Here is a 12,063-nt window from a genome sequence, read left to right on the forward strand (position 1 = left end):
GAAATGGAGACGAGAACTGTAGCTGGACCCCCAACGAAGCCATGGTGTCCCTGAATGCTTTTGAGGCAAAAGCAGGGCCCGGGTCCGAATGGAATGCCGCAACTGCATATGTACCGACAAAGATACGCAAATCTTTAATAACAGTTCGAGCGTCAGCTGAGCGCTGTGGCCACACCCACACAAATCTGGAGCAAGAATCAACAGCGGCTAGTATATATTTGTATGCACTATCCAGTGTGAGTGGACCGCAATGATCCAAATACACACATTGTAATAGTCTGTTAGATATTAAGAGGGGTGTCTGCGGCGGGCGCTTAGCTGTTGAAACTTTAAACTGTTGACAGATGTCACAACAAAGGACATACTGCTTAGTCTCTTTATAAAGACCAGGCCACCAGTAACGGGCCTGTAATAGCGAAATTGTGGCCGCCACACCAGCATGTGCAGATGCCACTCCCTCATGCGCTGCATTAATCAATTGTAGTTTTAAAACTTTATTGGGGATCTCACGTATGCCTACACTAAGTATTTTAACCTCAGCATTGAGCATACTTCCCATGAAGTATTGATATTTATTAGGAAATCCTTTAGGAAAAGGCGTGCCATCAACCGTAGCTTTTATGGCAGCCAGAATCTCTGTGTCTGGTTTGGAACTCGAACGAGGCACTGCGGCCACAGTGGCAACTGCCACTGCCGACTTGGCGGCTTCATCAGCCAAAGTATTCCCAGCAACGTGTATTCCAACGCGCTGGTGTCCAAGAGTATGTACAACATGGACTTTGGGTAGCGTCTCCTTCAGGTCCGCTACCTTCCCCCACAGCAGTCTGTGTTTTATGGTGTTACCCTTTGAATCTCTGAACCCATTCAAGCGCCAGTAATGTAGGTATTCATTAAAAGACTGGACACAATAATGCGAATCACAAACAATCAGTGTGAACTGTGTCGGATTCATATGTTCCAATGCCATTAGTAGAGCTTTCAGCTCAGCCAATTGTGCTGTACAATCCCCTAATGTTTGTGTATAAGTATGTTGGGGGCTGAATTCTTCCCCCTCCATATGGCCACTTACTACAGCACATGCAGCAGAATATTGGTGTTTTGTCCCCACCGCCGGTTGCGCAGAGCCATCGGTGTACATGACTACTTGATATTGATCAATAGGCAACGTGTCAGCGGGAACTGGATATTCTACTTCATATTGCAGAAATTCCTGAGTTTGTAATTTTGGGTAAAAAATGTAATCAACATCAGTGGCTGTTAAAGACGTAGCCCATTGTATCCATCGCGGGTGCAGTGCTTTTGCGTTGGGACCGCTCACTTTTGTAACGGCCTCCAGGGCCGGAATAGGGGAAACGACTATAATGCGTTTACCCTGGGCAAGAGGTCGTTCCTTAATAACAGCCATCTGTACTGCAGTGAGAATTTTCTCTGTCAGTGCGAATCGTTGTTCAGCAGCCGAATACAAGTGGGACTTGTATCCAATCAGGACTGTCTCACCTTCATTAAATGTGACATACGTAAACCCAATGGCCCCAGCTATCACCCTGATGACCAAATGCGTCTTATTGTCCCGTGTATGTAAATGTTTTGCAGCTAGAAGATCTGCTTGTAACTCCCGAAGAGTATGTGTATGTTCAATTGTCCAGAATTTACTTGAAAAATAACGACAAATTAATTTGTATAAAGGTTTTATGCGTGTAGCATAATCAGGAATGTATGTTCTGCCAAAATTTATAAAGCCCAACAATGATTGGAGTTTCTTAATCGTATTAGGTGGTTGCAATTGTGCACATTTTTCTAAGAATTGTGGCGCTAGGCTCTTACCTTCATTCGACAGCTCGACGCTGAGGAAGGCAATTTTAGATTTTTTTAAGTTAAATTTGTAGCCATTTTGGCAAACCCTACAACAATGCTGGCTACCCATCTTAAATGTTGTAGTAACTCGTCACCCGTGAGATATATATCATCTACATATGACAATGCTTCAGGGTCCAACCCGTGTAAAATTTCAGTCACACGAGCCGCAAACAGTCCTGGGCTATTCTTATACCCCTGAGACAAACGACTGAATTTTTCTGGGAGCCTAACGTGCTAAAGCTTGTCAAATCCCTGCTTTCGGGTGCTATATTCTGGCAGAAGAAATCATTCGAGATGTCTAAAGTCTTTTTGTATTTTTTCCGCACAATGTTATTCATCAGTGCGGCGCTATGTGAATTTTGTATAGCATATGTACGTGTATGTCCGTTCAAATGTCTGTAGTCTAAGACTATTCTATATGAATGGTCTGGTTTAGCTACAGGGGATTATTAATCGGTGAGACACAGGGTTCAATTACTCCCTTGTATTCTAGTTGTGTAAGTATTTCCCTCACTGGTGCCCTTGCTTCATGTTTTATAGGATACTGTGGTTGTGGATGAGGTTCGCCTTTAATCGTAATTACATGATATTGAGAATCCCTATCCCATCCTACGTGATTTCTATATAAGGCAGGTGCTTGTGCTAGAGCCCATTTGATGCAATAGGACTCAGCAAGTTCCCCTGGAACAAGTGGTGAGAACGAAGGTTTAATAACCTCCTCCCCAACTGGGCAAGTGCGAATAAAGTCAGGCGACCAATCCTGCTCAGCCAGCAAAATGTCATATATCTTGACTACACGATCCCAAAAGATCGCGTTTATAGTGCGTTCAATGTCTCCTTCCAATTGTAAAGTCACTGTATACATCCTATCGGGTTCAGGGACACGCATATCTGCTGTTTGAACTTGTATGAAGTCATCAGTTGCTTTCACCTCCAGATGCTCTAGAAGATTCCGGCCAACTATTGTGACCTTTGCCGCGCTATCTAGCAGTGCTAGTGCCCAAGTCTTGTTCTTCAAGAGAACTCTCTTCCTGAGTGGCATGTCTAACTGAGACTGCCGCCACTTTTTTCTTTTTAAACTGTTGTTTTTGTTGTATCGGTTTCTCTTCCTTCTTGACAGAAACCTCCAAAGAGCGTTGTGATTCATGTCTCGGTTTCACGTACTCTATTCTCCGCTCTGACCGCCCACTTCTCTCATTTCTCTTTTCCGATGAGTCCTGAAAGGAACGAGATTGGCGTGTATCAGTGTATTGATATCTATCAGGCGTTTTCAAATTATCCCTTTCTGAGATTATACCTAGTCTGCGGGCCACGTATGTGGAGATTCTCCCCTTTCTTTTTTCGGTGCCTGTTGTTTTTTCTCCCAGCGCTTCTTATTACCCTCAGGTTGTTGTTTAGCATTGTCTTTACTAACTTTTCCCTGAAACTGTGGTTTTTGCGGTCTAGCCCATAGGCTATCTCCACCAATACTGGAATATGTTTCCGCTATTATTTTAGGCAGTTCCCGCTCCTGATCTAGTTGTGGGACGTCACGAAGACACATACGCACCACAAGTGCAACTCCCTCCCCATTTAGATTACTTAGTATTATTGAAGAAACCGTGGCAAAGTTGCCCATCAGTTGCATTCCTAAATCTAAGGCTGGGGCAGCCCCATATTCATCCTGAATTTGTTTAAGCACTTCCGGTAGGTTCGCTAATGTCGGTTTACCGTGTGCTGTTGTGTAGAGTGCGGCAAGCACCGTGCCCCATGTATTACAATATTCCACTGTGGGAACCATGCCAAATGGTAAACACATAGTTAATATTCTATGTTTGTCCTGAGGTCCCGTATGGGGAAATATCGCCTCCAGCGTATTAATTTTCTGTGCCAGCCAAAATGGAGTCTCCTCCCGCCTTGCTGGAACTTTACCCATAATAGAGTGTACAGTCGCCGGGTTTATACCTGGAGCTACTGCATGTTGTTGTGCTGGAGCTGCACGCGCTGGGTTTGTATTTAGTGTCTGCATCACAAATTGTGCTAAGCGTCTATATGTAGCCGTTAAGTCTGTATATAAACGATGAAATTCAGCCACCGGCATATTTGCAACCGCAGGATGTGGTGTATATGTGGCCAATAAAGGCCAGGTCGGACCATCATTACTCAGTGGACCTAACCTTACTGGCAATATAGTATGGGGTAGGGCGCCATGAAGCCAATTATTATGTTCTTGATAAGATAGAGGTATCTCTAGGTATGCGTACGCCCTGTACTGGCCAGGCGCGTTCACAACTGTATATGTGTGAAATGCATTTGTATTCCCATTCACTGCTGGAAATGTGACACAAAAGTAAAAAAGTTCTGTTCTATAGGCTGCATTGGCGGCCATCACAAACGTGACTGGACTACCCTGGATCGTAAGACCATGTGCAAGCAAATGTGCCATGAGCGGCTCTCTCATATTAAGAGCTATTTGTATTACCTGGGGATTCGCCATTGGAAAAACAGCACTGGTTCAGAGAGGGCACACCAATACGGGGTCTTTCCTTTTAAGGTTCAAGCTTGAACAACCATCCGCTATATTTAGGGTTACCTATATCGCGGTGGCGGAAGTCCTCAGTGCCACGGACGTCTCCGTTAAAGGAACTGAGGGATCATTATCATATATGAGACCGAGAGAGACTGGTGGACCCGAAAATTAGAGCCAGACCAAACGTTGGCGGCGCCATGTCGCGTAGGCACTCATTGTCCTAATGAGACTACTGGATTTTTGGGCGGCAGGATCGTTCGCATTGTGGGGGACTAAGTCTAACCCACGGCGGAGGACCCTTGTCACCCCAAATCCGTGTCGAGCTCCGGCTAACTAGCAGTGCCTCATCTCTCCCTAAGGGAAGAGACAATTGGGCAGCCGAGCGCATGACATCTTAGTGGTTCCCAGGGAAGTCGTGGTCACTCAGATCCCAACCAGTTCTCTCATACACAGTGTGGTCTCATATATAAATGACAAAGGCAGTTTTGAGTTTTATAGATTGGGTTAATAAAACAACTGCATTTTAGATAACAAGGCGTGAGCCGCAATAACCAGAACCATACAACACAGTAAAATGGAAATAGTAACAAGGAGAGTGAAACATAAGAATAACGCTATCATAATGCAACTAGATTATGTTCTCTCTCCTAAGTTATATTTTGAGCACAGCATGTTAAACTCTAAGCCTGCCTTTCAGGTTCCCCTGGGAGGACATCTACCCTCATACCTGAGCAAAGGCCTGTGATCAGGATCAGCATCTGCAACAGGGCAGTCAGCGTCTAGTTGTGGGTTCCTGGTCGGAATCTCCCTCTTCCGTGTATCAGGACTAGGAAGTGTTTTTATAACTAACACACCAATGTTCTAAGTAACGTCTCTACGTAAGAATGTGTACTTTCTACGAACCCTAGAGACTAAACTTCTACAACGTCTATCGGCAATGTACCAGACTGTATCCTTGACTGAAGCACAGAGCGAGCAGGAATGTATTGTTTGAGAACTTCAGTGCTGAAGTAAGCTAAACAGTGTGATAGAAGAAAAATAAAACAAGACCGTGAAACTGGTTATTGTAAAATAACAGTGTGAGGCTAATTAAAATGCATCTAGGACAAAGTGCACATAGGCCTAATACTTTAAGCAAACGCGGAAAGGCTACATTAAAATATGGCTACACTACAGCAGGTTGAGCAGGTCCACAGCAATGTCTGCACCAACTTTGGTGAAAAACTACAGATAATTTTCAAGTAAGCGCTAACTGTGAACTACATTTACCAGGATGCAAAGTGGTGAACTGTGCTGGGATGTGAGGCAGTGTTCCCCCAAACCCCCCTTCCTGTTTAAAAGGCTTCCATGAGCCAGTGAGCTGACGATCTTTGGAGATGCACCTGTGTGCCTGTGAGTGATACTTGACCTGAGAGGATTTTGGCAGCATTTCCAGCAACCCCAAATGAATTTTCTTTGTTCTCTACTCTCTACTGATGAAGAGCTAAACCCAGAAACATGTGTCTAGAGATATACAGCAAGGTCTGCACCAACTCTGGTGAAAAACTACAGATCATTTTCAAGTAAGCGCTAACTGTGAACTGCATTTACCAGGATGCAAAGGGGCGAACTGTCCTGGGATGTGAGGCAGTGAGCTCCCAACCCCCCTTCCTGTTTAAAAGTTTCCCATGAGCCAGTGAGCTAACAAGCTTTGGAGATGCACCTGTGAGCCGTGAGTGGTACATAACCTGAGAGGATTTTGGCAGCATTTCCAGCAACCCCATATTAATTTTCTTTGTTCTCTACTCTCTACTGATGAAGGGCTAAACCCCAAAACACATGTCTAGAGATATACAGCAATGTCTGCACCAACTTTGGTGAAAAACTACAGATAATTTTCAAGTAAGCGCAAACTGTGAACTGCATTTACCAGGATGCAAAGGGGCAAACTGTGCTGGGATGTGTGGCAGTGTGCTCCCAACCCCCCTTCCAGATCCATCTCCCAGTTAAGGACAGGACAGGCCAGTGGCGTATCAGCTGCTGCTGGGTGTGCTGAACCACAGTAGATTGACGGATGCAGTGGGGCACCCTCTCCTACAGCAGCCAGTGCTCCTGCAGGCTGTACCCACTCCCAGGTCTGCCTGTTGTTGCCAGAGTGGAGGGGAGGTGGCACTGCACAAAATAAACAAGAGTGGTTTCCTCCTCACTAAAAATGGCATGAGCCACGAGGCTGCACCCCCGGTGGCTCTGGCATCTGCAGGGTGTGCAGTTCACTGCCACCTGTGCACTGGCACCGCCTTGTCCCCTACCATGGTGCTGGGTGGGATATAAAAAAAAAAGAAAGAAGAGAAGGAGTAGAGAGAGAGAAACTAAGGGGCTCATTCACAAGTCCCTTGAGCCACCATAGCATTGTGCCAATAGCCAATAGCAATGGTACCATTACACCAGTGTGAAAAGCCTTGAGCCACAATATATTTGCACCAGGTATAAAGTATGCAAAGTAGGTGTTCTCCCCCAAAAAGAGTCGCTGAAATGGCACAGTGAAATCTACAACATTTCACTGCTCCATTCTGCACCATCACAGCATCATTTTTGTAATGCCTGCTCAGGGCAGGCGTTAATTTGACGCTGTGCTATTTTCAATGGGGTCACCCTAGCATTTCTGGACTAGCATCAAAATGTTGACACTAGTCCAGCAATGCAACGTTTTAGCGCCACAATTGAATCAGAATTTCTAACCCAGCTGTGGACACTGTGCGCCAAGGAGCACTGTACTGTCAATACCGCACTCCCATGGCATTGTTAGAGGGGCACAGAGCAGAGCAAGAAAACTGATGATCAATCACGATGCACCAGTTTCTTCTAAATTTGGCCCTAAGATAGGGGAAGTTCTGGGAAATCTAATAATGGGACAAAAAATCACAGAAAATAATAAAGAGGCACAAATGAAAAAATAGACTAACATAAATACACATGCTAAGGAAAAAAATGTAAAACAGGGAAGGTTACGTTGGATAAAGTAAGGATGGCTAAGATAAAGGAGGGATTGAAAAGTAGGGCCAGAACCATGCACAGAACAGGAAAAAGAAGATGACAGCATGTACCGGCGACCACGTGGTGCCATTTGCAATGTGGAGCACATGACTTGCACCAATCAGCACGAATGGGAGGGTGAACACAACTCCACCCATTTGCTCGGAGCTAGGCTGAATTTGCAGAGTTTTTTCTTCACTCCATGGTATTCTGCATAGCCCAACCCTGCCACCAATGTGGAGTTTTGCAGGTGTATCTGTGCAATTCTACGGTTAATGAAAGGCATATTGTGTATACTAGAGATAGTGGGGCACAGGATATTTTGGCAAGGACAATGAGTGCTTACGTACTGAGAAGGAAAGACTCCTGTTTGTGTACCAAACGCCGAGAAACATTCAAGGTCGTCTTGATGCTCAATTTTGGGGATGAGAAATAGAGAGGAGTCGCCAATCTCAACAGTGCAAGAAAGGTGGAAAACTACTGGTGTGGATGATGTAGCTTTCTCGAAGGTTCTGTAGGGATAATTGGTATTCAGCGAGTTAGGTGAGGGCATATTGCCTTAAGTCTTGGAGGGATACAGAACCCCCTACTCTTAATCCCTGTATGTGGCTTTATGGTATGTATCACATCTTTATTAGAACTTCTACTGAGATTTCTGTTATGCTGCCACTTTTCTATATTCCTTGAGACTTAAATAGGATTTCCCTTTAGTTTAGTTTAGGATGCATAGATTCATCTAGATTGTCCAATGATTACACAAGAGGACCACAACTTATATACAGACCATCAGATTCTGTTTCTTATCTTTTTTATTGCTTCATCTGAAATCCTCATACGCCTTATGCTTATGTGGTTTCACTTCATTCAACACATTAATTCACCTTTGGTGATTTTATATTTCTATAGCATGTTTCTGAGATTCATTTATATCGGTTTGGGTCCTAATGTGTAATATATTTTTTAATTTTATCCTCAGTCTATTGGAATTATTGTGTGTACAAATACGTTACACTGTCAATTGAATAAAAGGTTGATTTTAATTATCCTTTACTTCTTTAGCACCCTAGAAAGGTCTGTCGGATAAAGAAATATAAAAGGATGGGCCCAGAGCATCATCATATGGTAGCCAAGTGCTGGTGTTTCGGTCTAGAAGTGAGAAAATCTAGAATTTTCTATTGTAGATTTGTTAGTCCCTAGAGCCAAAACTCTAGAGCCCATGTCAAGAATTTGGAAGATGGAGGAGTTCCAGGGGTATGGGAGAAAGATGTACCGGCAGAGGAGTGATTATCAATAGGGTTATGAGTTGCAGTAGTTCATGCTTAGCTTGAGGTTCTTTGTGGAGTTAGGATGATGTTTTGTGGAGATGTTTTGAGTATGGTGCTTAGCAAAAGAAGTTGAAGTTTTTGTCGGATCCAACGTGCCCTAAAATCCGGGGATAGTATTAGTGTACAAGACAGTCTATTGTAATTGTCTGCTAAGTTTACTGGTGCTTCTCATGAGACATCACTGGTGGCACAATTGAGAAAGGGACATTTATCTTCGATAGAATGTGAGGTGTGGTTAGTATAGTGGATCTTAACACACAGGGTGACTCTCTACCAGTCTGAATGATACCTCGCATGTCGAGTTTTGTTTGAAGTGTTAGATTGGATGCTGTCAATGTTTTAGTGGAGCAGACAAAAGTTATTTGTATTATATTTTGTTATGTGTGTTTGATGATGAGAAGATTGTAAAGGAAGGTCTACCACTGCAAGGAGCGAGATTGACATCATAGCGTTCTGCACTGGTATTCGTCCATTGGTGTAGTACTGCGCTGGTGTGTTTGTTCATGTCACAAGGGGTCACACTATGATTGGTTGTTGTTGGTGAGTAAGAACCGTGGACCTGAACTAAATTCGATCTGTGATTATTGATATTTGATTTTAAAATGAGTTGTTTTAAGGTCATACAAGACTTGTTTAGAGGAGATGTAGCTGTACCAATCAGAGAGGGAAAAGAGGCATGACCTGAACATACCCCAGGTTATTATATAGCAATAAATTTATATTTCCATAAATGCAATTGTTTTGGTCATTGGCACAAGATCACAGAAAAGGAGGGTACATTGAGGTTTCCACGTTAGGGCACATTTATACTGAAAATTATTGAAAACCTGAGCAGGGTATTATACAAGATGAAACTACCTCATAGAGCTACTTGGTATGAGGTGTTAAACACTCAGGAGTATGCTGCTCATGCTAGAGAGAAAGAGAAGTATCAGGGAAGAGCTTGAAAAGCAGTGCATACTTATGCAGATGCCAGATGTGATGCTGAACAAAAGAAGTGGAGAACTGAAGAGGGAGTTAGATTGTACCCTGCCTTAACAAGTAAAGCATTTGAGAGAGAGAAGGAAAAAAAAGCACAGGAAAGTGAAGGATGGGGAGGGAAAGGAGGCAGATGATATGACTGAGATCAGTGACAGTGATTCTGGTGATAGCCCTCTAGATGCTTTATTGTCAGAACATCCACATCCACATGAGACACGAGGAGAGAGTGGAAATAACACTAATGATGGTGGGAAATTTGGATTACCTACTGCCCCCATAAATGTGAATCCTGATTCAGGGGGGGTTCCACCGGTGAATGTGTATCGTGAACTGATGGTAGAAGATTCAGGAATTTGTGTTCCTGCAAACTCTATTACCCCAAAAACTGCTGATGCTCTTATTGACCCAGTTACTGTTGTACCTGTGGTCCCAAAGTATAAGCCTTATTTCCCAGGAAAGACAACTTGTAGAGTGGCTGCCCCCGACACAGGAGGTGCTTCAGGTAATGTTTCTCTGATTCTTAAAGTGAGAGGATTTGTCCTTTAGTCCCAACAAACACAAGCTCTCCATGTGTGAGGTGTGCTGATTCGATCTTGAATTATAGAGGATTTGGTTCCATAGGTACATTTCAAGAATGCCAGCCTGTATAGGAGCCATTTTTAAAATCCAATAGTGGTACCCATGGGGATGGGAATTTGTCTAATGTCTGATTTCCTTTTGATGTGACAGATTCTCAGTGCTAGAGAAATAGACGAGTGGGTGAAATCTTTTAAGTCTCCTTTGAGTGATAGTGGGAGCTTTGAGTTGAGTCAGAGAGTGATTCAGTCACCTGTGAGAGAGAACTTGGTGGATATGGCTAAACTGAAGTTAGAATTGGATGAGATGATTAGCAGGAATCTTGATTTACTTGTATAGATTCTTACCAGGAGAAGGAGCGTGCATTCACATGTAAGGATGTTACCAGACGTGCAGGACAAGTTTATGACAATTTTTTGAGTCGGTTAAAAAATATCAGATACACTTGAACATGACCAAAGCCTTGCAGAGGAGTCATAGTGTATACTTAAATTAAGAAGACATAGCCTTTATGAGAACTTCAGGGATGAAATTACAAATGAAAGAGCTAGCTCAGAACATTTGGAAATAGAATGAGTTAGACAAATGGGAAAGTCAGTGGGTGACAAAGAAAGAACCTAAAGGACAGACAGGGGAACCACTTCCTCTTGTAGAAGGAGGGACGAGCATATCAAATTTCCTGTTCGGAGAAGTACCAAGTGGAGGTTATGTTCATGTGCCTTGGTACAGAAGTGATCTTGCATCATTCACAAATGGCTTTCCATAGCTGAAGGAAAAGCCGGTAGAGTTATACAAGTAGGCTTAGTGATTTGTGAATATTTCACAAGTATTGTGGGTTGATTTGAAAACTCTGTTTGACATTGTGGGCAGAGTGTAAGATAGCCATTGAATCGCTTGGAAAAGAACCGATGATTGACCCAGCGACAAAAGGCCCTTCGCCGTTGGTGATGAGAATCTTTCAGCAGGTGATGACATTTTTGAAGTCAAAAGTGTCGCCCAAAGATATTCATTGGATCAAAAACAACTCATGAACCTAAATAATCAATTCATACTTATTATGACAGACTATGGCAGATGCTCAAGCAGTATAGTGGAATGGAAATACTTGAAATGAAAGATATGGGACATTTTGGGCCTCATTTACAACAAACTGGTACATTGATCATGATGCACCAGTGTGCTCCTGCCGCCCAGTGGGTTTCATTCTGAAGCAGTTGTTGGTTATTGTCCTTTGGGCAATAGCTATAGGTGTGGTGTTTAGAATTTTTCAGAGGACGGAAGTTAAACAGGCAATGAATAGAAAGAGAGTGGATATGACACTTCAAGAGAATCAGTGTAAATATTATTATGACATGAAGTGCCTGGAGGACCTCATATGGAAACTGATGAAAACAACAACGTTTTAGTCAGTCTGATTAATGGATTTTATCATGGTTGTGATGTCTTAATTCATCATTAGAGGAGGGATGTTGACGCATAAGTTTGGTTGCACCATGATGTGTTACAGGAATGACGTAATAAAGTAATTGCCAATCCATATATTGTGAGTGTTAACGTTACTAATGCAAAGTGGAGCATCCAAATTGTATAACTGAAGGTGCATTGACAGTAGACTAGAAGTGCATATGTGTGGCTGTTCTAAGGTTTGCTTTTAACATGCTGAACTGCAGTTTAGCTGTATTTATCCAGGTTTCATTTATAATTCTTGTTTCCATTTGTAGTTGCAAAATGCACTTATAATCATGTATTTCTAATGTGCATTGAATGCCTTATTAGGTTAGCATAACCAAAGGCCTGAACATT

The sequence above is a fragment of the Pleurodeles waltl genome, chromosome 3_1 (assembly GCF_031143425.1).
Source record: "Pleurodeles waltl isolate 20211129_DDA chromosome 3_1, aPleWal1.hap1.20221129, whole genome shotgun sequence".
NCBI classification, from domain to species: domain Eukaryota; kingdom Metazoa; phylum Chordata; class Amphibia; order Caudata; family Salamandridae; genus Pleurodeles; species Pleurodeles waltl.